The sequence below is a fragment of the Pteronotus mesoamericanus genome, unplaced genomic scaffold (genome assembly GCF_021234165.1).
Source record: "Pteronotus mesoamericanus isolate MK-2021 breed Mesoamerican mustached bat unplaced genomic scaffold, CSHL_Meso_final scaffold_174, whole genome shotgun sequence".
NCBI lineage: Eukaryota > Metazoa > Chordata > Mammalia > Chiroptera > Mormoopidae > Pteronotus > Pteronotus mesoamericanus.
In genome coordinates, this window is record NW_026555309.1 from 42,556,942 (window position 1) to 42,582,214 (window position 25,273).

General features: G+C 42.2%; 1 protein-coding gene across 1 annotated transcript in view; it reads right to left on the minus strand.

The window, feature by feature from the left end:
- Positions 1–2,550: 2,550 nt before the first annotated feature.
- LOC129084341 (serine/arginine repetitive matrix protein 1-like) overlaps positions 2,551–25,273 on the minus strand; it is a 35,435-nt gene continuing 12,712 nt past the window's right edge. Inside the window, exon 4 of the transcript XR_008530586.1 lies at positions 2,551–3,977. The gene's annotated coding sequence lies outside the window, so the exon portion shown is untranslated. The remainder of the gene's footprint in view (positions 3,978–25,273) is intronic.

A 25,273-nucleotide genomic window follows, 5' to 3' on the forward strand; every position in this document is an offset into this window, starting at 1 on the left:
GTTGACTCTGGGGCTGAATCTCAGCTGCCCTCCCACGGCCATGGAAAGGGGGTGCCTCTGTGTTGCTGTGGGGGCACTCTGACTTTCGCAGCATTCCTGGGGGGTGGCAGTTGCCTAACCACACCTGCCATCTTCTTTTCCTTTTACGAGACTTCTGAAGACCAGTAATCAAAGTTAACAAGTTCTATATTCCCTGTAATTGACACTGATCACACTTTTGGTGTTACCAGTAGCACATAAACCAGCGCTTCACCTTTCACCTCCCTCATCCCCATTCACGAATTCACCACTGGTGGAAATCTCAGCAGTTGCGATGCTACCACATGCCAGGGGCAAACGTCACCCCTTTCCAACATTAATGGGGGCCCTCACTATCTGATTGGCTCAAAACCAGGATCCATGTGGAAAGTCTGTCTGTAGGGCTGCTGGTGATACCAAATGTCTTGGCCTGGGTTCCCAAAGTAGCAGATCGAGAGAAGTAGTTGCATACAAGTTTATTATGGGATCTTACCTCAAGGAAAAACAATGCGGCCTAGAAAGATAACACAGGGAAGGAACACAATCCGTCCAAGGGTGGTCTACTGAGCTGGTCACAGCTGAGAGGGATCAGGGCATTATTTTGCTCGGAGGTCATGTAGAACCCATCACTTGAGGGTGGGCAAATATTTTTGGACTGGCTTTCACCCCCTGGTGGGTAAGCATTTCCTATGGGATTTTAATGTGTTAAAACCTCTCGTTATAATTGTGGCTTTATATAGTTGTCCTTGTAGATACCAGTTTTTGCTTCATGTTTTGAAGTCATATTATGAGTAGATAAAACTCTAGAATTAGTACATTCTGCTGGTGGTTTGGATCATTATAAAGTGATCATTATTCTTCGTAATGGTTTGTGCCTTAAATTCTATTTTACGTGATAATACTATGATATAACTTAATTCCATTACTTTCAAATTATTGGTATTCATATGCTTTAGATGACTCTTGTAAATAGCATGCAATTGGAGCAGGGGAGAGTAATGGGGAGAAATGGGGACAACTGTAAGTGAACAATAAAAAACAATTAAAAAGTCAGTCTCACAATCCTTGTCTTTTAACTGGAGTACTTATTCTATTTACATTTGATGTTAATGAAATATTTAGATTTAAATCTAATTTTATTAACTGTTTATTTGTCCTGCTTATGTCCTTTTTAATCATTCCACTTTGGGTTCACTATTAATCAGAAGGAACACATTTTTATCCTTTTAGTGGTCATATGAATTAAAACATGTATTGTTGACTTATTAGTCTAATGTGAAATTGGTACCTTTATGTTCTTCTCACCCAATGTAAGGACCTTAGAACTTTAACTGCATTTACCTGCTTCCTTGTTTATATCCTAGTGTTGTGCATTTTAGTTCTAAATATTTTTATTCCTCAAGATATCACTTTCTTTGTCATTTATTCTGGCATTGCCAACCTTCTATCAGCTTGAAGATTATCATTAGAATTTATTCTCCTTGTGCAGGTTTATTGGTGATACATTCTCTGATTTGATCATCTGGAAATATCATTCTCCTTCCTTTTTTAAGGATATTTTAAGTGTTGAATTCTAGTTTGACAATTACTTTCTTCTAGCTCATCTAATCACTGTCTTTTCATTTCTCTTAATGCTACTGAGAAATCTATTTCTCTTTCCTCCTGTATTATATGTCTTTAAGTTTTTCTAATTATCTTTAGTTTTCTACAATTTCACTACATTGTGCATTCCTTTTTCTCTTCCTTGAAATTTGTGTAGTCTCTTAAATCTGTGAACTAATGCCTTTCACCATTTCTAGAAAATACAAAATGAACTCCAATTCTCTTCTTTTCTGGGACTCCAGTGACACATTGAATTCTTTAAAATTCTCACTCCTGTTTCTTCCCCACCTCCCATATTTTTCTTTCCATTCTTCATTTTGTATAATTTCTTCTAAGCTTCTTATTCATTCTCTTTGTGTCTAATCTGATGCTAACCACTTCCAATGGATTTTAGAAATTTATTTAGATCATAATTCACTTGTTTTTCAGCGTTTAATACTACTAACATATGAAATTTACCATCTACTTTCTCTACTGTGCTGAGGACTGCCTTTATATCACTCGGAATCAATAATGGTTCAACCATCTGCGCGTGTTCCCCTACATCCATTTGTGGAATGGTTCATGTTTCACTGCCGAGTGGTACCTGCGCATCTAGATCATTACCACAGGGCACGGAGAGACTTGTGAAAGATGCCAGATAAATTTCATGCCTGGGAGGGGTAAGCTTTTTTTAAGGGAAGAGAAGAAACAGATGAAACCCTGGAGAGGAACATCCTCATCATCGCTAGAGAAACAGCACACGTGTTCTCACTTGAGGAAGTAGTGGAGAGGATCTGAAATCAGGAATGCTGGATTTAGTTAAAATTCCTCTGCTACTAACTAGCTATGCGACTTTGGGTAAGTCACAAACCGATCTGGTTTTTCATTTTTATCCTTTGTAAAAGAGGGTAACCCTCTAATTACTACTTAAATGTAAATGACCATCTTTTCACGTCACCAGTCTGGGCGCTGAGTAGAATAGTGAAAGCGGGGAAGCCGGGTTTGCTCATCTTCTCAAAAGGCAAAAGACTGGAGGAGCTAGGAAACGAACATCTCAGGGGCATTTCTCTTTGTCTCTTGTATTTGCCTTTGATAACAAGGTTTCCTGCTGCAAGGTCACGGGATCGCAAAGTGGAAACTACAGACTTAAGTCAGCTGGGCCCGGTCTAACCCCACCTGTGACACAGGCTGTGTGGGCGGGAACACAGCCAGGCCCGTGTGTTTACCTGGAAAATAGGAAATGCCTTTTAGGGCAATTGTGGAGATTTCCTGAGATACCTCGTGAAAAAGTGCCTACTAGTTTTCTGAGCATGGTAGGTGCTCAATAAATGCAAGTTCCATTCTCTCTCTCTCTCACATACAGGAATTGCTACATTTATGAAAATAATTTCGTTAACCATTTATTAAGAGTTCATTGAGATCCATTAATAGAATTACATATGGAAGAGGAAAATTCAAGTAAACACCTCCACAGAACTTTTTGCTTTGTGATAATTATCTGGGAGAAGTAATATACCAAGCAGGGTAAAGGACAAAAGAAGCTAAAATACTATTGAAGAATGATTTTGAAAACTGTGTTATACAATAAAATCTGTATTATGCCATACAGCTTCCAATTCATTCCACTCCACGTTTTATTAACTCTCACCATCTCGTAGCTCTTAAATGTAAAAAAATCTTTCTTTCAAGAAATGGTTTGCTATTTAAAGAGGAAAAAAATGCAAGCAAATAAAATTATCACTGGCCTCCTTCCTTCCAATTTTTAAATTACCCCTATTTAACTCTGGAAATACAATCCAAAGAGCAGCATCCTTTTGCTGAAATTTCACCTTAAATGCTTCTTCTGTAGCTTCTCAGCCGGACTGTCATTTGTAAGCCTTTAAAAAAATTAATTATTAAAACCATTTCCATTAGCCTTTTGTTTGGCCATCATGCCACCATTTTTCCTTTGCTGTTTAACAAGTGAAACGCCCCCAGCATCAGCTATAAATACACGGCACCAGATCTGAGAAGGCGTGACGCACGTTGGACGGCTCCCCAGGCCGGCTCAGTGACGACTGCGTTCTGGGAAACGGTGTCAGGTCGCTCTGGACCCGCAGCACTTTCCAAACCAGCCGTCACATGAAGGGAATTCTCTTGTCAGTTCCTTCTACCCTCTGTCCTGGTTCAAAGTATTGGGGCACCTCATTCACATGGTCCTTTGGTCAGTTCCTTCTTTCTATCCCTCGTTCTGTCGTCTGTCCACCCAGCCGTCCAACATTATTTGTATCTCCCTGACTCGTGTTGCTCGGTGGGCTGGGCGTTGTTCGGCAAGGCAGAAGGCCGCTGGTTCAATCCCTGGTCAGGGCACATGCCTGGGTTGCAGGTTTGGTCCTCTGTTAGGGCACATGGGAGGCAATTAACTGATGTTTCTCTTCCCCCCTCTAAAAATAAATGTATATTTTAAAAAACATTTTATTACTATATGCCTCAAACTGGAGCAAGATTATTAAATATGTTCCTGCCCTCAAAAAGAACACAATCGCAGTGTGGGAGAGTCAAATAACTTACTATCAGAATGTAGTAACTTCTACAACAGAGGACTGAAATGAATGCTTCGGAAGCCCAGACACAGGTATTAGGAAGATTTCTAGGAAAAGATCCTATCAAGGAAAATTAAACGCCATTGAAATAAAGGGTCAAGAGGACAGTGGAGCGTTCCCAACAGAAGGGCAGTAAAGGCACAGGCCTGCAGAAGAGAGCTTTCTGGAGAACGAGACGCAGTTAGGAACGACTAGATGACCAGGCTGGAGAGGTCTCTGAGGCTGGCGGCCGAAGACCAGGAGAGCAGAGAAGGCAGGCTCACATTCTCCCAGAGGAAACTGGGGAAGTGGCTCGCAGGTGTGCTCCCGTGTGCCTTAACCCTGGGCTTTACTCAAAGGTTTAAAAATGTTATTTTAAAACCACCGATCTAAGCAATGAAGTACTTGTGCTAAGACGAGAAGTTTGAGCCTTATCTTCAGACTGAGCAACAGAGTGTCTTGTTTTTGCCTCGTTCTCCAGAGGGACTGCATCCCAACAGGAGTTTAGGTCGCACACAGCCTGTGTGCTGGTCTAACAACATCAACTCTAAGAAACTGGGTCGGACAAAGCTGGCTGGTGAGTGTGGGTTAAAATGTCACAAAAACTGCTGCGCGGGTCAACTGCTGCGCGCAGGGTGGGAACCTGCTGACGGTGCGGGACAACTTCCCTGGTAGCTCGCATGCCCTCCTGCCTCTGGAAGCCAGCAGAGGACGTGCATGTAGGGGATTCACCGTCCTTACTTTTGTTAAAAAGATGAAAATTCAACTGTTACAGCACTCACAGTGCCTTAAGCCCAAAACGAAGCTTCCCTTGGCTCCGGTCACCGCTTTCACTGGGAAAGCCTGGCTACAAGGACAGGGCTTAGTTCTTCAAAGTCATTGCCAACAGAAATAAAAAATATATATATATAAATGCCCATTTTATAAGCCTTTTAAAGTTTGGGCGAAGCCTTTCAAACCCTACTAGAGCGTGTCAGGGTGAACCCCCTCTTACACATTTCTGGGGTTGGTGTCACTGCTGCTTTAAAACGACACTTGTCATTTGCACCAGTCTTGATCTTTTCCAAAGTATTTTTATATCGATCACTTTACACTCACAACCCTAAAGGCAGGAGGAATGTGGTGACGGAGGCCCGATATATTCACATAAATGCATACAATCAGTGAATCATGCAAATGGACGGTTCCAGAACCCAGACCCACAGAACCCTACCCTAGGGTTTCCAAACACCAGCCCGTCACTCCACTTTGATGCCTCCTTTTAAGGGGATTTAAAAAAAATCAGTTGCCATCCACAAAACATTTAAATAGCTCTCCGATGTGGCGTGTTTGTATCAGAGTACGGATTTTGGCCCTGTTCTTGAGTTCGGGAAGAAGTCGACTCCTCCATCAGCCCCAGGTGCCCCCACAACGCCCCGCTCACGCAGCCTGCCCTGGGACCCAGGGGCCGCCAGCGGCGCCAGCGAGCGCTCTGCTCCGCAGAGCCGGAGGCAGCCGTGGGGCCCGCTCCCCTCCCTGGCCATGCCCGGCTGGCGCGCCAGGCCCTAGCTCTTCTCCGGGTCCCGCCTGGTTCAGGAAGCCTCTCCGGGCTGGTTCCTTTCACACCACTGTCTTCTTTCACTTATCTCCTATATTCTTATTTCTCTTCACCAGACTTTTTGACACTCGGATCCTAGCTTTCTTGTATTGTCAGTCATTTTGTGAAGCATCTGTTTTGAAGTGAGAAATAATGACATAATAGGTTCAAATGCTAGCTCTGCATCTATCAGATTTTAAGTTAATTTATCTGAGCCTCACTTTCCATAGAGAAGCAAGGGTAATACCTTGTCAGGCAAATGTGAGCACAATTAATAAAGTACTTAGCTTCCCTCCACCTAACACATAGTAGGTGCTCTATAAATGTTTCATATAACCTGATATGGACTACAGAGAAAATACTAGACAAATGGTACTTTTCTTTCTTTATAACTGATGCAACTCACCTGTGGTCTCAGGAAACCAGAGTATGAGATTTTTTCCCCTCTTCACAATTATGTTTAGCCCACGTGAGCGGCATTGCAGTTGCGGCAGTAGTGATACTTTTAATGAAGCTCATTTACATAGTACTTTAACATGGATAGACTTTTTTTTGGGGGGGGGTTAAGTTTATTATCTCATTTGACTCTCTGTGACTCCCAGAATGTAGGTAGGAAAGGTGTCATTAAATTTTATATACTAGAAAACTTAATTCAGTGTGGTTAATAGTAGTATCCCTTTACCTTGTTTACAAATCATTTAAAAAACTGTTAATTGATGTCTTAAGATCTTAGTAGTCCTTAAATTTTAATACCTTTAAAATCTCCTAGCTATCAATAGGCACTAAACTTGGTATGATCTTTATGACTGCTATGAAGAGGAAATAAAAAACAAAAACCGAATTAAGCATACTGCTCCCCTGCAAACCCACCGTTCTGTGAGTGCCCCCGCAGGAAGGAAGGGGACCTCTGGGAAGGCAGGGCCTTATTATTTGTAGAAGAGACAGTTGTATGAATTCTCATAAAGTTTCTTCTTCCTAATCTCTCAATGGTCTTCAATTTATAGAAGCACAAAACTGAAAGAGAATTTGACGTCGTAAGCATAGCTTTTGCATCTTTATGTTTAGAGATGTAACTAAACCTGCCAGCACTAATATCCTTCCTATACAATGGCCTCTCTAAATCAACGAGAATTCACCTACAGAGACTGTTTTCTTAGAACATGAGGAGTTTGAGGCAGCTGAAGTCTTTAGCACAATCATTTTATAATTCTGAACTAAGCTGATTTAAGGAAATAAATGAAAAATATTAGCAAAGTAAAACCACGTTTTCATTTATTTTTACAAGGTCTGCCCCACCCCCGCCGGGCCCCCGAATCGCTTAAGAATGATGCGGTAGTCTTGCTCTCCATCCCGTCCACCCCCCGCCCCGAGTTCACCGCTGTTCTGAAGTTTGTGGCGATCCTCCTGGTGGGGTCTTTTTGATTTACATACATTTACACACAACATAAATAGTACTGTAATGTATTATCCTTCTGTTCCTGTTTTCATTTGAAATAGTTTCAGATGTATTTATATTGATAGTCATCAATTTAACTGTTAGGATTTCAACGTGTAAAATTACACAGGTGATTTATTTGCGACATTTCTGCACTAGCTGACCAATGTTTTCTGTAGAGTCAGAAAATAATTTAGGCTTCACAGAACACTTATATTTTGAAAAATAACCCTGTAAACATGTTGTTTTGGGGTCCCGAAGACAACCCTGTAGTTCAGTGACTCACAGAACTCAGAAAAGTGGTTATGCTGACAGCTATACTTTATTACAGCAAAAACAAGTACGGCTTGAAATCCACAACGTGAAAGGCACACAGGGGAGGAGCAGTCCGGGAGGCCAGAGGCGAGCTTCCAGTTGTCCTCTCTGGGAGGGGCACGGGCAGCACTGGATTCTTCCACCACGATGCGCGGTGACACACATGGAGCGCTGCCGACCGGGGAGACTCACCTGAGACTCCGTGTCCAGCGTTTTCGCTGGGGGACACAGGCCCGGAACACCCACAGAGCCCACCTTATTCAGTTGTCAGCTCCTCAGGGATCAGCTGGCGCGGCTGGTGCCAGGCCCCAGCCCACATCGGTGTTAGCCTAGCTGTCGGGTGTTGCTCAAGGCCTGCGTCAACAAAGGCCCGCATATGAGGCAGAATATTCCGAGAGTCTGAGGTTATCTCTCAGGAGCTGGTCAAGGGCCAGGCTTATCTTTGGAATGTGCAGGATTTGAATAAGCCAGACGTGCTAAGTCAATCCTTCACCACATACATATCAAAACCATTCTCAGTTCAAAAGCCATGGACTGGATTTTGCTGGATACTCTAGAGCTAGGGTCATGAAGTTACTTTTTCCCTCTGTTGTTTCACACACTGCTGTAAGAGGCATCCCTGTCAACGTCCTGTTGTGCACATTCACACTACACTGGGGGAACACTGACACAGGTACTGTTTTTTAGAAACAAAAATGTGAAATCAAAAGTATGTTAAATATGTGACTCTTCTTAAAAGGAAATCAATCTATAATGCTAACCACTGGGACTTAAAGATTTAGATGCAAGTATATAAAATGTCAGCCTTTCTTAATAAGAAAACTGAATTTACGATCTAGTGAAATACAAAATCTGTGTTAGATTCTAATAGATTAAAGCAAAGGTCTCAAGAAATACTAAATTTAAGTTCTATATTATATATTCTATCATAAGCAACAAACTGTTTTTCTGTTATTACATACAAAGAGAAGGGAACATTTTGTCCAATTGTTTTATTACACACATTTTCTAACATGGACTGTAACCTTTGTGTGACTAAATGTCAAGGTTACGAAATAAGCCTTAGATAACTGTGGAAAGTCAAAATACGACCAATGTAGGAGACAGTGTAGTTCACAAATACTTATTAATAGCTTCAAATGTAGCTCAATTTAAAACAAAATATTAAGCTACTTTCTATCTGGAGTCAAGACTTACTTTCTAGCTTATTCCAAAATGACATTTCAAAACTTGTCTTCAAGTGGGTCTGATACACGAGTACGATTCCTCCTGAACGGAGACCCCAGAGGGCGGGACCTTCCGAGCGGCTCCCTGCCGCCCGCGAGCCCCTTCTCGTGCCGCATTGGACGCTGGGGTCTGGGCGCCAGCCAGGTTAGGCCTGGGCGCCAACAGAGACACCGCAGCGTCACCTGGACTCTTTCTCAGGGGATGTTTCTTGTGTGGGCACATTAAGGAAGTGCTCGCAATAATTTTTTTTTAATCCTTACCCGAGGACGTTTATCGACTTGAGAGAGAAAGGAAGGGGGAGAAACACGGACGTTAGAGAGAACCGTTGCCTGCTCGCCTCCCGTGCGCAACCCAACCTGGGTCGAGCCCGCCCCCAAGGCGTGTGCCCCGACCAGGGATCAAACCCGCAACTTCCTGTGTGCAGGACAACACCCAGCCAACCAAGCCGCCCGGCCAGGGCAGCTCGCAGTAATATTAAGTCAGACGTGGACGCCACAGTGCGGGAGACTGCAGCGCGCGCCTCAGCTCGTTCTCGGGGAGCTGCCGAGCCCACCCCTCGCCCCCGGCAGCTCCTGCGTACAGCCCCGCTCCCCTTCCTGAGGCTGCACCTCCTTCGGGGTCTCCTTTTGTCCATGCAGAGGTCTCAGCCCAGCTTCCCCGCATTTTGTCAGCCACGGCTCTTCCTCCTGAAGGCCCACAGCCCACCGGCGGGGCTGGAGGCCAGAACCTCGCCCCCTGCTCCGGGCAGCTTTCAGCTCAAGCTCACAGAGCTGTCCCGGTGGTAAGACTTGCCCTCGGAATGCAGCCGGGAGAACGGGGCCTCTCCGGAGCGCTCAGCAAGCGCCAGGCGGCGTGCCAAGCGCCATCCGGGTTATCTCAGCGGATCCTCGTTACAACTGAGCAGCTAGAAAGCCCATCTTACGGATGAGCCCGAGGAGTCCAACCTGAACTCACTCTGCTAAATACTGCGCTCTGCTGCCGCCCACAAATGAACACGAGCACACAACGAGCTGCCAGGCCTCTGGATGGGGTCGCGGAGGTAAAGGGGCTTTCAAGACTACAATGTTCTCCTTTATGTACAAGGAACATGAATGAGGCCGGCAAGCTTCAGGAATGAGCCAAAGGTCACACGGAAAGACAGAGATACCCTTTCTTCTCTCAGGGCCGGTCCACTGTGCGGTCACCTGCTCCCGAGAATGTGATTCTCCCCCCGCTTTTCCCTTTAACCCCTTCCAGCACTCCGCCGGCGCTGCGCCTCGCAGGTCACGTGCCAGCTTACGCGTGGGGGCGTCATTCACGGAGCGCAGCACAAGGGCACGCTACTTAATAGGGTCAGCCTGTATTTAAAACAAGATATTTACTATAAATGTCAGTGTTTTATAAACAGTGACCCGGCAAGGCCAAGACACAAGTAACACAGATCTGCCAGCTTTCCTGACCATTGCTGCGCACTCACAAGCCCTGCACGCCGACCCCTGGCGGCCCGACACGGCGCGAGGACAGGCCTGTGCTCCGGGGCAGCCTCTCCAGCCTCCGCTACACCCCCGTGGGGCACGGCCACGTTGCGATCCTGAGCGCGCTGGCCCGCTTTGTTGGCCGGCCGCGCTCGGTGGTCCTCTGTCCGCCCTGTCTGAGCTGCCTGACTGCACAGTCATTTTCTGTACATAAGCAAATAGTGCCAACTGTTTGTTCAGTTTGACTTCCTTTGGGTCATAATAAAAACACAGTCATTCTTACTGTACACGTAGTTTCAGACTTTAAAGGTTCAAGGTGGGCAGCTGTTAATACTGACTAGGATTCTGATGTAGGTAAGTTTGCCCATGGCTAGTGTGCAGCTATGATCTCTTGTTCTGGTTCAGGTTTAACACACAAATGGAGAGAGTAATATGCACTGTTCTTGGAATCACTGTGTTTACTTCCTACCTTAAGGTGAAGACCCAGTAAAAAATTCTATTGATTCTAAAACTCTCAATATCAAAATTGACAGGGGCCAAAAAATACCAGCAAACTTATCAGTAAGACAGGGACAAAAGTAAACATTTACTTGGAAGCAAAGCATAGCATATGCTGGTTCTGAAAAGGTATGAAATCACACATTTAATCACATACTTCTAAAAAGTTCTAGATAGTCCATTCTAGGATGACTGTATGTATATTAGTAAGGGCCAACTTCTCCCACGCATTTATTGATTTATTTTGGTCTCCACAAATGTCTTGGGCCCAAACCCTGGACATGGGCCCCTGAGGGTGTCCAGGGCACAGCCTCTGAAGTCAGGGATCCCCTACACTGTAACTGCTCCGTGATTACAAGCACCTTCACTTCTCGAAGCCCCAGATTCCTCGACTGTAAACTGTGCGAAAACCAGTTACCCCCCCAGAGCTGCTGCAGGGTTAGATGAGAACGGACGTGAGGTACCTAGATAGTATCTGTACCATAATGGGTGTTTCACATACACTGCAGTGTTTATGAATACTCAGAGCTTAATAATGAAAGGTGTGTTTAAATGAGTGATAAATTCAGAGGAACACCCAGATACCAAGGATTATTAATGCAAAGATGAAGAATTGATAAAATACTTTCCTTTTTGTATGTTTTATCATTTTGAAAAATTGGTCTGAATAAATGTCTAAAACAGCTCTTCAAGTAGCTATAGAATAAAGTTTGAAATGGTTAGAAAGCACTCTGTTCCTCAAGATTAATTTTTCTTAAGTACGTAAAATACTGGTGTTGTATAATGAGTGGCATTTCTTAGCATTGATGAAATACTGTTTTAATACATTGAAAGATAATGTATTTATGATAATGTATTTATAACATGGAGGGTAGAAAAGGCATTCCTACAAAAGACAACAAAACCCAAAGTCACAGAAGATTACATAATAGTTTTAAATGAAGTTATAAAATACTTAACAGATTAGGAGGAAATATTTGTAGCAGATATGACAAAGAAAGAAAAAAAAAAAAAACATACCCAGAATATTCAGTCACTAGAAAGCAGTAAGAACTAAGAAACCTAAAAAAATACGGGCAAAGGGTACAATATGCAATTTAAAAAAATGAAAGAAAGCCAATAAAAATATATGAAAACATGCTAACTTGACCATTACACAAGGGCATGCATATGAAAAAGATACGCTACTTAAAACTTTCAGGTGAGCAAAGCATGAACAAGGCTGAGATCGCCCTGGCAAGGACGTGAGGAAATGCACCCTACTGTACTGCTCATCAAAGTACAAACTGGCCCAGACTCTTTGAGGTTAATTTAGCAGTATCTATCCATATTTTAAATAGACATGTTCCTTGACGCAGCAGTTACGCTCTTATAAAGTGTCCTGTGAAAAACAGTCACACCTATGGATCAAAATACGTATTTATATTTTGCAGGACTGCCTAGAATAGTGAAAGATGAGAGCAACCCCCAAGTCTACCAACAGGGAAGGAAATAGGTCATGGTACATTTACATAAGGGATGTAAAAGATTTGATACATAAATATGGAAAGTTCTCCAAAATGCATGAAAAGGGACAAGATATGTACAGTGTGATTCATGATGATATTAAAAATGCCACCTGTATCAGCCGGGTATATGTGTAAAAACACAAGAAGAGTTTTGAAGGAGAATCACTGTCAACAATTTAGTTTAACAGAAAGGAGGGTTGTGGTGCGTGAACGAGAAGAGAGAAAGGGCACCCGTCCCTTGCACTTGAACAAACAGTAGAGAACAAATGGCCAAGCTTTTAAAAAGTTATCTGAAAATGAGGGATTAACCAATACCCAGTCCCTAAACTCTACTTCTCATTCACACTCATACCTTTACTCAAAAGTAACTCTATTCTGGTTAACATGGACTCTGTCTGTGCTCCTGACTACACACAGAAGATCGATTTTAAGCAAGTGATTGTTAAATATAAACAGGATACCCAAAACAAATGTTTTCACAGATAACCCACAGAATAAGGAAAACGTATAATGTCAAAATTATGGCAACTGTATACCTTTGGGGACCTCTGGTACTTGTTCAATCAAAGAAACCTTCTAAAACTCCTTTCTTCTGGAGAATTTGAGCTCTTATAAATTTGTGAGGAGAACAAGTAGCAAAAGAACTTTCCCAAACTAGTTTTAAAAAACAAAACAAACGGCCCAAACCCTGCTTTTAAATATTTTTTAGACAGAAGAACAAATACTGAACACAGGGCTGAAGAGTCTTTAAAGAACCACTCTGCATTAAGTAGGGAAAGGTTAGCACTTTCAAACCAGCTATAATTGCACCTGGTTAGTCCCTAGACAGTGAAGTAGCAGAACAGGTTCTGCTGCTAGGAGCTGGATTCATGGAACAGTTTTACTCAGCCTCACAAGAATAATGTGTATTAAATTATAAAAATACCTTTGGGACTGCTTCTTTTCCATAAAATTAAAGGAAGTTAGGGCTAATAAGAAAAGTAACCCTAATTTATATCCATATAAAAATGCTAAATGTCAAACTGCTGTTGGTTTCATAACGTACTGACTGGCAATTTTGTGAAGATTTAAGTTTAAAAAAAAACCCACTTTTCATTTTATTTTTGAAACCACCCCTTCATTTTCACCCAGAATTTGATACCAGCATATTTCTACTTTCAAAAAAATCTTAATATTAGGCCATTAACAATAAAAGGAGATCATAGAGTTGCTTATTGTAATCGTGCTACTATTTTGCACTGAATAAGTGTGACCTTCATGAAAAAGCAGAATCACTGGCATAAATAGAACTAAAAGGTAAATTCTCCTATGTCACAGAGTCCCCGTTTTAGCCAACATTTTAAATTACTGCAGTCTGTAGGAGACATTTATTTGGAACTATTAAGTTCTACTGTTGGGAATCAATGAGATGAGAAAGATATAATAAAACAGGGAAAAAGTTAATTTATGCCAAATGCTTACAAAATTATGGTAAGAAGAAATAGTAAATCTTCAAATGACAGAAAATAGTTTAATTTCAGAACATACCCAAATATTAAAGAAATCCAACTCTATATTGTTCTCTATCAATCAAATAACAAATGGCAATTTGGAGAAATGGGAACATTTTAACATTTATCCAAATTTTGTAACATTTATCCTGGGAGGAGGTTAGTGTAGCTTCCACTTACTACTCTGCCTTCTTATTAAAATTTTGTAACATTTAAAACTGATAAGCACATATTCATCAGAAAATAAGTTTTTTTAAATATTTCTAATAAATGTACAATTTTTAAAGCTATCAAGATATATATTTTCCTATAAGGGTGGGGGACATCTCAGTATAACTTAGAATGTTTCATTGCATTAATTAAAACAAGATAAACACTCCAATTTTCACTTAACTACAATTCAACTTTAATGTAGGGCTTTTTCTAAGTGACAAAGTGAGACAAAGCTGATAACCCACATAATCAAAGACCCCATTATGTTATCAGGAAAGTATATAATAGAAAAATATAAACACATGACCATTAAACAAAAGAAAAAAGTGAAGTAAAAACAGTAGAATTAGGCATATAGGCCATCTCCTACCTTAAACCACACAATCTGCAAACATTTTTTATACTGGAGACTGAAAGAAAATTTCTGTATTTTATTCACTGAGGTTCCAAGGTAAATTGATAGGAACTCCCAAATAGGCTTAATTTGAAAACTACATTTCACAAGGCTACCTTTAGATTTTATGATGCTTCCCTAATGCACTGTGATACTTTTCTTGAAGTGTTATAAATTATATTTTAAAACACTTGACAAATTTCAAATGAACATGTGGAACTCACTGAAATATGTTTTGCATCCAAGAACATAACAGAACAGCTCTCATTTAATAACAAAGGAAATAATGCAAAATTAGTTTACTGAACAAATATAATTAGAGATAGCACCTTTTCCAGAACGAGTCTCTATGCCTTCATTTCACATTGTTATTTAGTTGTGAATTTCTACTAACACATATATATCTTCCATAGGAGAAGCATCAAATGTAAATTCCAATTCTGCATTTAGGCACAAATAAGCATTCAGAGTCCCTTTCCAGCTGCTATAATAACGTGTACTTAAGTGATTTTGGTTTCGTGGCAGTTGTTTTGTTGTGTTACCTATCTAGAACATGGATACGTTACGAAAAAAATGAAAAGCTGGTTTCATGAAACTGAAAAACAAAGCTAAAGAAAATTTTAAGTACCTTCAGTGAGAGCACAAAATATGAAAATATCATTTAATACATATCTAGAACTAATTATCAGATATTATTTTTAAATTTTTTAGAAATATATGGCACAGCTATACTCTGAGAAAACATAACAGATGACAAACATGTTTTTAAAATAATAATCGCTACCGCTTGTAAAGACCTTAGCATGTACCAGAGTACGAATTACTCTAACACACTACTGGTATTAACTCATTTAATTTCGTAATAGTCCCATTAGGTAGGCACTGTTACCACCCCAACTTAGCAGACCGTGGAGGCTGAGGCACGGGGAGGTTAGTAACGCCCCCGAGGTAACACAGCTAGTGAGCGGCAGAACCAGGATATGAGTTCAAGAGGCTGGGCTTCCAAACTCTTTGTCACTAAATTATGGTGGTGTCCAGGATTCAAAACATTTCCATCAACTCAGAAAGCTGACGTCACCTTTATTGCTAAAATAAAAACAAGCTCTGCCCACCTGAAGTGCACCAGCAGTGATCTGCTCAACACCTAAGCTTCCCCATGCACTGTACCAGGCACGGCAGCCAGACCAGGTAACAGGTGTCACTCAGCGCTCGATGTGACACACTTACCAATGAGCCGTTTTGCCTTCACCACATAGGTTAGTCCTTACAACTGAAGTAGGTGCTATACCTATTTTGCAAATGAGAAAAGCACCGAAGTGTGAAACGACAGTTGCTTTCCCTCCTCCAAATCACTTAGCAATTTCACCGACAGAGCCCAGATGGCTACAGATGCATGACGTCGAAGCCCACGCTCCTTAAAGCACCCCGAGATGCTTACAAACCTGACACAGCCATCAAGAGACCTTCTTTTATCTCAACAGGCACAATCTTGTCATGTCAGAGAGAGGAAAACACAAATGAAAAGAGGACAGTAGTTTACATTTATAGTAATTACATTTAAAAAAAAAAAATCAAGCCTCTTTATACTCTCCTTGCCAAATGCAGTATTGGTGTCAATGGTTGATATTCCAAGACAGCTGAAGTAAACATCCACCTCCCAGCCAATCCATGTGGTACAGCTGAGTGTAGGATGTTTACATGAACTGAACTTGGTTTAACACAGGACTTACAAAACCCTTTACTATGTTTATACTGGTCTCTTACCTGAAACTCAAATTCATATTAAGGTACATATGATAAATTATTATTCTATTTTAAAAAGATAACTTCATAGATTCTGTTGAAAAAAGAACAGTTACCATGATTCACATTAATGAGGCGCGAGTCAAGGAAAAAGACAAAATTGGGAATCCAAAAAGACAGAAATGACAGTCTTCTCACTGCAGTAATTTATGGCAATATATGCAGACATTCTGTAAATGTTCCAGATTTAAATGTGGCAGCTTTTACAGCCTTTCATCTTCCTGTGTCCCCCTCTTCCAAACCATTTGATGGCCGGTGTGGGGCACTGACCATCCATCCTTCCTAAGAAGATTCTTGGTTGGGGTCAAAGACAAAGTTATACAACCCCTCTGGGGAGCTCCGGGCTTAGCTGTGGCGCTTTCCTCCCTCCTCTTCCCCTCCAGCCGCACCCCCCCCCCCCCCCCCCCCCCCCGCCTCTTCCTTCCTTCTCTAGCCGCCCTCCCCACGGCCCCCCCCCCACCCACCCCGTGTCCTAAGCTGCCTTGCAGGAGCCCCCATTCCTGCGTCACCACACACAAACGCCTATACTAAGCCTCAAAGTGGCCCTATCACGACATTTGCATCATGAAGGAAATCCTCAAATTTGGAAGTAAAAGTACATGTAAGAACCACTGCCAGAGAACTCAAAAAATCTTTGGAATTTCACAGGCGTCCTCCTGGGCCTCAGAAACCTGGCCTCTCACCTCCTTCTGGCCACTCTTCCTGAAGCGTCAGATCTCAACGTCTACACACCCCCGCCGCCCCCTCCCGTGAGTGTGCTGTTTTTCTGTTTCAACTACTCCTATTGCAGTCATATTTGTTCTACTTTTCTTTGCAAATATATTCAAAAAGGTTTTTGTGCGCTAGACAATTAAAACAACTTTCTCTGGGAGAAAAAAACAGGTCTCAGCCTTCTGACAAACCTTTAAAAAAAAAAATCACACCTCTGTATTACTGTGTGTTTTATGTTGGGATTTTATGTATTTTTCTTCAGTCACTAACTGGACATGACACTGGTGGGGAGCACTGTGAGATGAACCCCACGGTCCCGACTCGCAGTGGGGGGACGGGCCCACCCCCAAGCCCGGCCCTGGGCCTGCGGCGCAGTCAGGAACGCTGGCAGGGCCCAGCCACCTGCGCTCGAATGAGGACACCCCCTGACTGACCGTGATGCACACCAGCATCTGAAAACCAGGGGGCCATTTCTTCAGGCATGTTGGAAGCCGAAGCAAAGACAGCAACAAACCTTCCGTTATTGGGAAGTTTGTAATACACTGCAGATTTTTAAAAAAGGTGATGTCAAAGCATGTATCACATATGCACCTACAATTAATTACCCAGGCTGGGGAAACTGTGGCAGAGATTATATGAAACAGCATAAAGGTAAAAAGTAATTAAGCTCAGACTGATATCTAAACCTAAATTTTCTTTTTCTTACTCACAGAAAATAAAGACACATTCATTCTTTCAGTGGATGAAGTTTTAACCAGAGGAGCGGAAGGGAGTCAGAACACGCTACATGCAATGAACACGGTGTGCCAGGGTTTAGGGTTCACTGTCCACTCTGGTCACCCCCAAACCACGCCCATGTAGAAAAGACGCAGGCTCTGAGACCAATGAGGACCCATCCGGCAAGTTAACTTTAACCAGGAGTATCTGTACACAAGCATATCTGATTGGAAATGAACGGAAGACAGAATTTTGTAGTGGTTTTCTTAAAAAAGTAATTCCTAGGTAATCTCAAGACAAATACTAAGGGAAAAAAGTCATTTTCAGATGTTCAGTAACTAAAAATAATTGAATATTAGATTTAAAAAATCTCCTTAAATAATAAAGAAGTTCTGAGCTTTCTATGACCTATCAATACAGACCACACACTTCTCTCTAAATCTTAATAGAGAATGAGAAACAAGTTGTTACAGGTTTACTGGAGAACAAGGATGACCTAACATTTTAAAACATTAGTTCAAAACAGTCCGTTGCTAAATTTGCAAGCCCATGGAAGTCTGCGATGCTTCAAAATTAAAGCAGAAGTCATCTGCAAATGACAAAAGAGCTGTACTCAAGCACAGTGAACTCAAAGGCCCCCGGAATTGCAGCAGCCATGGTCTCTGGTCCACCTCGTTAGGGCAGAACACCACGGGACACGTGTCACGCAGCACAGGTGGTTCCAGTAACCCTGCAGCCCCCGGGGAACTGGACTGGCCGTGCAGAGCGCACAGCTTTACAAAGAACACCTACCCCACTTTTAGCTTAGATTCTGGCTACCTTTCTAATTGAGCTGTGTAAATCATTCAGGTAGGCAGTTTCTATCCATCTTACTGAATTTTAACACTATGTAATAATCAACTTTTTCATCGGAAATAAAGTCACCCAGTCTAACAAAAATAATCCTATAACCAGAGAACTTATTTCCCCTTTGCCAGGAAACACTTCTTGGGCTTTCAGAAATGGCTCCATCCACTCGCTCTCTGGAATCTAAGGCTTCAGAGAGTAGACAATAAATCTGCTTCATCGAGGGTTCAGTAGGAAGGGACACGTGACGCACACTGATCAGGCTAAAGATTTCCCACACAAGTCGCAAAGCTACCTGTGCCTGAAGCAACCACCTCCCTCCTTTTGTCCACTCTTGGCCAAGTCTGTCTTTAAGCTGCCACTCGAACAAAGGAACATGTAAAAATCAATGCTGTAGCACAGATACATGTAGAGTAGCTACATTTTGACTCAAACTGCCATTTGCTTATCTGGGTAAAAAAATAAAAGGGAATAGTAGACATTGCTACAATAAAATTAAATTGTTATTAGAGTCCTCTACATGCAAGGTGCTTTATTTATGTCCATGTCCTCAAAAAAGCCTGTAATCTAATCAAGAAGAGATAAGTATAAAATTAGATTAGCAAAAATTTTAACTTTTGCTTTAATTATGCACTGAACCTAACACAGAACACTTAAAGTGATTTAATAATAGTAAGTTATAAAACTACGAATGCTTTATTGAAGAGAAATTTAGAATAGAAATGTTTCACAGTGTCTAAAAGACAAATAAAACATTTCTAAAACTCAGGAAGGAAAGCTGTCAGGAAAGTAGTCCATCCATCCACGTTGAACGTCACCTCGGGGAGAAGCCCCGTGTTCCTCAGCTCCGTGGAGACACTGGGGACAGACACAGCCCATGTGCTCACAGAGCACCCACCCTCCACTGAGGAGGAGGAAAGGCAAGCCACAGCCAGAGACCCCTCAGGAAGGTGCACTTAATACACAGAGCCGAACGTAACTGACGATAAACGTTGGACGCAGGCTCCGTGGTTTGAAGTCATGCGCTGCTTTGGAGAAGAGCTCTGATTAGGAGCTGTGACACCGTTCAGGGCGAGAACCACCAGCTCTGGGGGGCGGGTGGGGGGGGGGCACTGAGAGGAAGGAGGCCAAGTCTACACACACCTCTTCTCTGCAGAGAAAACGGAACAGTCTAGGCTGCACACTGCCAGGGGGTGGTGGAAACTGATTCTCCGGAACTTCCACGGCATTTCTAAAAGAAGAGAGTCTCCGGAATCTGTTGGCAAGTTAAACTGCAGCTTATTAGGACAAGCAATAGGGAACTAAAATTCCACTGATCGGGCAAAAATAGAACGAGAACCCATAGTGGGGAAAAAAGCCCAATTCTCTAAGTCCCAGAAGTGGCATCGGAAGCCGGTGGAGCTCCTGTGGCGTCTGCGACAGGATATCCTGTTGTCGGGACAGCGTCGCACACTCAGCTCCGTCCGCACACACGCTCTCTCACAGGGCAGCCAGGGGAGGGACCTCAAGGTCTCTGGCCATCCCCACACACTTCGCAGCGTCCCCAGTTCCTCTTCTCAGACAGGGTCATACCACGATGCCTGTGAAAAGCCGGTGGCAGCAAACATCTGACTGAAAGCTTAGTTATGCCTTACAGCTTCCAGTCGGGGATGTTTACAGCCACAGACTTTCGGAACAAACTTATGGAAGGAAAGGCAAAGGTTGCCAGTCACCATCTTTATCTGGTGGTTTATGGGTTCTTTAGCACTGAATGGTTTCTGTGACACCTTGGAACAAAAATAGTAAGTCAATGCTATTGTCAAGACAGAAAATGGTTCATCAATCATAGTTTTCCCTAAATATTTTAATTAAAAAATTTGCATTATAAATTTATGCTGGCAGATATGCAGCATTAAAGTATTACCCAGTTATCCTATATGAAGATCCATTTTTCTATTTAATATGTGCAAAAATGAGTTCTTTTGTCCCTAAACCTAGAGATTCAAAATAATAAAAATGACAACCCTAATGCTTAGTGACCATACATGTTCCCCAAAAGACCCAATTTATTCATGTTGCTCTATTATCATTAAAAGCGACTCCTTTCATTAAAAGATGTGTCCCAGGTCGGACTGCAAATGTAGCGGGCTGCTATGCTGTACCTATGCCGAGTGGGGGTCTAACACTTCTTTCCTCTGTCTCCAGTTGATTAAGGTTAGGGACGCATGGTGCATGGATGTGGATGAAGCAAAGTAAATAATGAAAGGAACAAACTCATGACTTTGGGTTTGTTTTTAAAGTGATACACTGAAACCATTCACTTCTCACACCATGTTCCTGAAAGAAAGATTAGGCGAAATACAGTAAATCTGCTTTCCATCAAAACCAAGACTTACTCTCATCTAAAACATGTAAAGTTGTTTCTTAAAAAAAGCAATTAAATCATAGTGACTTCCAAGAAATTAACATATATACATATATATACATATGTGCATCATATGTCCACACGCCCTACCAGATAACTAACAAAACTGCTACTATGCACAACCTTGAAAGGCTACTAATTTTCTAATATCAATTTTTTTAAAGAAACTATGAAGGGATTTCAGTCATTGCTATTTACCCTGTGATAGTATTTAAGAGATACTTCCTAAAATATTGTCTTTTTAAAATGTAACTCACTCTATCCATTATAGAAATAATACTGGAAATAATAAGGAAGGTACATGTGGTCTCTATGGACACAAGAAGACCTTCATAGTTTCTGAAGACAAATATGCCAGAAGTCCAGTGGCTATTTATAACAAAGGCTATGCAAGCCGTTCTACAACTGAAAATTTTCAGATTTAAATTAGAAAAAAAAAATAGCTATTTCATGCCTACGTAGGTACACGATGCTTAACTAATTAGGATGCTGCATATTAGGTTGCAATGAACCAGTAATTACAATTCTCTCCTTCAATTTCCCTCTGTTCTCAGTTTAATTTTTTAAAAGGTTGATCAAAAATGTAATTTTTATCAGTTACTATGTTTACTCATACACAATACATAGACTCTTCAGGGTTATTAGGGAACTGTGTTGAATGCTGTATATTTGTATTTAATGTATTCTTAAAGATAGTTGAAAATTAAATGTACAGAAGCTGAAAAATTATGTTATAAAAATCAGTTCACAGGCCAGTGCTCAATTCACTGAGCCACACCAGCCAGGGCATATAAAAATCAATTATAAAACACCTTCTATAATTACAAATATCTTCTAAGCATAATTTTCAATTATAACATATAATCTATACTTCATAAATGTTCTTTAACTGTTCTTTTACTCATAATCAAATACACAGTAAACAGATCAAATTTAATGAGGCTGTAGCTGAGGCTAAAGATTTACCATTTTTGGCATGGTTAATGATTTCTGTCTTTGTCACAATGTATTACATATTTGAGAGTTACTCTTCTTGCTACTCCTGTTAGCACCTTTCTTTTTACAAATTCTTGTAAAAAGAGGCAAACTCTACATTACACCCATATAATTTTCTGTCCAGACAGAGACGGATTATTACTGAGCTGCTGGCTGGAACAGTGCTCCTGTGCAGAAACTGGAAATGCTCGTCAACGCAATCTGGCAAGGCAATCAACTCAACTCATTTGAAAAATCTGTAACAGCAAAATGCTTAGGTATGATGAAAAGAACATGCTTCCTGTTCTTGGGAATTTATTCACTCCTTATTAGTAACTGCTATCCATAACAAAGGCTTCAAAGTGTTTTCCCCGCAGCTTCTCCTCTTAGCCTCTTAGCTGGTTTTACCAGCAGTAGAGGAGGGGTTAATGCTACTTCACGAATGAGGAAGAAGGGGAAAGCTGCAGAAGTGATTTGACCAAGCTCAGCCACTAAGCACTACAAGCCGCTATCTAGGAACCACCTACCTGGTGACTACCTCTGCGGACAAATAAGCCTGGCACACTGAAGTCTGTGAGACTGTGACAAAAGTCACAGGGGAGAGTTATGATAATTCCTGGATTCTGAAAATACCTGAAAACAATCAAAGAGGGGAGCCAGGTGAAAGCGCTGAGAAGCAGCGCCCAGGAGCGAAGCACATCGTTGTCATCATCATGGCACCTGGTGTTAGCAGAGCATGTCCACCACGTTCAGGTGGATTTTCAAAGTGATCACTCTGAGAAGTAGGCAAGAGGGGTATGACTCCCTGTTCTACACCCAGCTTTAATCTTTCCTGTTACAATAGTATTTGATCTCTGGAGGTAACTATCCATTTTAGATACTCTGACTATGGGAGATTCAAACTGATTAGCAACTAAGTCTGCCTGAGGAACTTAAAAACTATTAGAATGTATACATCAATGACTTTTCTATTAAGACTGCTTTTTAACTGCTTGGTCGTTTCTGCCCCCCGCACAGGATCCGGTGTTGCTTTGTGCCCCGCGATCGCAGGCGAGACCCACGAACGCCCTTTTGGGTCATGGGAGCTGAGGCCTGTGAGGCAGAGAAAAGCCCCGTTTCTCCGAAAACCTGAATAAAACACCATCCTGTTCTCACAGGAGCCATGGCGTGATCTAAGCCAGTGTGCACAAGGCATGGTCCCTCCACCAGCAGTGCCAGCACCACCGGGGGGACTCAGCAGAGCCATTCCCGGACTGCGACCCCAGGCTCACTGGGTCAGGAATGTGGGGACAAGGCCCAGCAACCTGTGCCCAACAAGCCTTCCAGGTGATCCCGGAGCACATGAGATTCTCACAACCACTGATCTCTCTATGCTTTTACCATAGTTCCAATAACATGCCCTTAAAGTTTAAAAAAAAAAAAAAAAAAAAAAGAAAGGTGTGACAAAGTAGCTAGAAGGTGGAAGGAATCAACAGTCACAGAATTAAGAACGTTGGTATTATGTAACGAAGAAGCCTCACAGCCGCACCATGAAAGCCGAAGGCTGGGAGCAGAGGCGCACACGCCGCTCCGAGGGCGGGACTGGAAAGCGCTCACACAGCGGCCAGCTCTCGGCCACCGACATGTGAGGCCCGGCGGTCCACGGCAGTCAACCAGGATGCCACTGGGGAAAAGTGTACAATTTCTACTAAAAAAGAGTAAAAACTTCAACAACCGAAACGCTCTTTCTCAGGTCAGAGAAACAAGCAGGTCCACACCGCGGGGCTGGCAGGGCAGCAACAGGGGCCCGCTCAACGCGCGGCACCGGCCCCCGCCTGTCGCCCCTCGGCCCTCTGCGCGGACCAGCATGCAGTGCCCAGCTCTCACGGGACAGAGTGCCTCAGGCATCCTTCATATCCAAATTCCATTCATGTTTAGAACGCCAACCACAAAGCAGTCACCCTTTGAAGTACTTTTTGGAGTCAGTTTCTGAGAGTCAACTTTTTTGAAGGCAGTATTGCGTAATAAGAACCTGAGCTTTAGAGTCAGACAGAACTAGGCCAACATGGAACTTTGTGACTTTGGGATTTTTTTGTGGCTCTTCCTGTAACATGAGAATTTAAGGTACTTGTCTTGTCGGGCTACTGTGAGGACTAAGAATATAATGTTCATCAAATGCTGAGCTAAGTGGAAGACACATGGATAGTGTAATAAATGACAGGAGAAAAGGGGGAAGAAGATTCTTTACCTCCTCTTTCCAATCTTGTTCACATAGCTCTTCCTATTTTCAATTTCATTTTTATAAAATTCTGCTTATCCTTCAAGTTCAAATGCCAAATTTGCTACGAAAATCTTACCAGTAAAACCAGCCACTTAAAATGTATTACAGATATACATCAATAACACGATTAACACCTACCTAGTGCTTCCTGTGTCTGAGGCGGTGTTTTCAGTGTATCACGTATGTTAACTCACCTACGCCGCCTCACAGCCCTGTTAGGTGGGCACTAGCATTACCCTTCTCTTCACAGTGGAGAGCAGGGGGCAGACAGCAGTCTGCTCAGAGCCACTCAGTAGCTGAGAGACAGGCTCTGAACCCCGTGGCCTGGCCTCCAGGCCTGCTCTCACCTGGGCTACCTGCCTCCACTGTCAACTGAGAAGGATGAGCAATTACTGCAGAGACCTTACCCGAGATGACAGTGTTATATTTAGTACAGCTGGAGATGTTTTCTATGCCTGCTAAAATCATTCACTATGGATACCTTATTCACTCGTCATAGAAAACACTTCTCAAATTCGAATGCCCTCCTCCTCAGGCCTGGGAGACAGACCATTTTATCCTCGTGCGATCCAAGAGATGGAGAGCGCCTGAGCACCCCACGTGAGGCTGTCAACACAAGCTGTCAGCCAGCGCTCTGTGCTCACGGCAGACAGTCATCAGGGGTTGACTGTCTCATATTCCAGGCAACGCACGCCGTATCGGCAGGGTGCGACTCTATACACAGGAACGACGTCCAAGGTAGGCCTTGTAGAAAAAGGCATTATTTTTCAAACGAAGGCAGGCTTAGGGGTATCGAACTGAATCTTATCAAAAAAATACAAATGAGAACATACTTTGTGTGGAAGACGCAAAGTTATTATCTTCACTTTTTAACCAGACCTTGTAACACAGAATTGAGAGCAAGAATAAAACACACCTGTCCAAGGGATAATGTCTGGGTTACGTATCAAATTATAAGCTCTTGAAAGAGGAAGGTTTGACAAGTAACTACTGTTTCTCCATAATTATAGCAGTGCTACTTGTACTCTGAATGCATTTCTGGTACTTTATTTTAAGATTCAGAACATGTTAGCACATCAACAATGAACATCATGTGCTAGTTTTCTTGAATGGCCACCCCCAAAATATATATATATATATATATATGTGTATATATGTGTGTGTGTGTGCATATATATGGCAAATGACCCAAAATATAGAAACCAAATGATTTAAGAATTTTTCAATGAAGAATTAATAAAATCTGCATCAATTATTCTTAAAAGTCTCAAAAATGCAAATCTT